Source organism: Mus pahari, chromosome 5 (genome assembly GCF_900095145.1).
Source record: "Mus pahari chromosome 5, PAHARI_EIJ_v1.1, whole genome shotgun sequence".
Taxonomy (NCBI): Eukaryota; Metazoa; Chordata; class Mammalia; order Rodentia; family Muridae; genus Mus; species Mus pahari.
Window position 1 is genome coordinate 129055808 of NC_034594.1, and position 1441 is coordinate 129057248.

A 1441-nucleotide genomic window follows, 5' to 3' on the forward strand; every position below is an offset into this window, starting at 1 on the left:
AGCCTGGTCTACAAAGTGAGTTCCAGGGCTATACAGAGAAACCCTGTCTCGAAAAACCAAAAAAAAAAAAAAAAAAAGAAAGAAAGAAAGATTACATAAGTACCCCCAAATACAAACTGGGTAGTAGTCGAGTTTCTATATAATATATTCAAAGTTGAGAAGATTAAATAGCAAAAAACAAAAAAACCCTAAGCCCCGCTATTCAGAGAGCCTTCAGCAGACCGGCCAGTGGCGGCTGTGCTGGGTGTGGTGGACGTGTGAGCTGTCAGGCTGCGGTAATGACTGGCTAAGACTGCTTTCTGTTCTTCTAGCAGACATTCTAGTTCAATTCCTAGCGAGCACATTTGGTGACTCACAACTGTCTAACTCCAGCTTCAGGGGACCTGACACCCTCACTCTCATGCACACACACACACACACACACACACACACACACACACACACACGTATATACACATAAAGTAATTTTTTTTTAAAAAAACAAGCCAGATGAATTGTTAATTTAGCAATGCTATGGGATTATTCCCTGAGATGTCATCTCGAGCTCTCATTTGGGTTGACGCTAAATCTGCAAACAACAAAAAGAGAGAAGCTAGGGGCTAGAGAGATGGTTCAGGGCTTAGGAGCACTTGCTGCTCTTGCAGAGGACCTATGGTTGGTTCCTGGTTAGCCTTCTACTCTGTCGGTCTGGGAACTGTAAGGAGGGGGTCTGGGGCAGAGATTGCTGGACAGAAGTCTGTGGGGGCAGCGGGAAGTGAGATAGTCACAGGTGGATACTAATGGATGGCTTTTGCCTGGGGACCCTTAAGTTGTGGCCTGCTTGAGTCCTCTGCCATCCACCCCACAGCTCAGGATCTGTGTGCTCATAGGCTAGGGGGAAGGTGATCCCATCTAACCACTGTCTGGCAAACAGCCGTGCACTCCCAGCTGGCTACTTGTTTTCTCATCTTCTGGCCATGTCTGGGTCCCATACCCATGGCCGAGTCTCTCCATTGTGAACTCCCTTTTCTTTTTTATCTTCATTACGCGGCCTGCTCAGGTCTCCCGCCATCTCTCAGGGTAGGTTGCAAAGCTATCTTCTGGCCTTTTTTTTTTCCCCTTTGGAATGTCCTTGGAGCCAGGTTTATCTTAGAAGATTTCATATGGGGAGTAGAGGTAAAGACGCATCTTGTCCAGCCTTGCTTTGAGCTTACAGGGTTCCATTCTTCTGCCAGGACAGGTAGAATAAACCTAGCTTAAACCTAGCTTAAAAAACAACAAAGAAAAAAAGAAAAAAAAAAAACCTAGCTTAAAGATTGTTTTGTAGATCGAAGTAAGTTAATTCTTTTTTTTTTTTTTTTTTTTTTTTTTTTTTTTTAGGTGAGGGTGATGATGGAGAAAGAGAGAGAGAGAGAGAAAAAAGAAGAGGAGTATGGTACCTTCTTCACACATAAACTAAGTA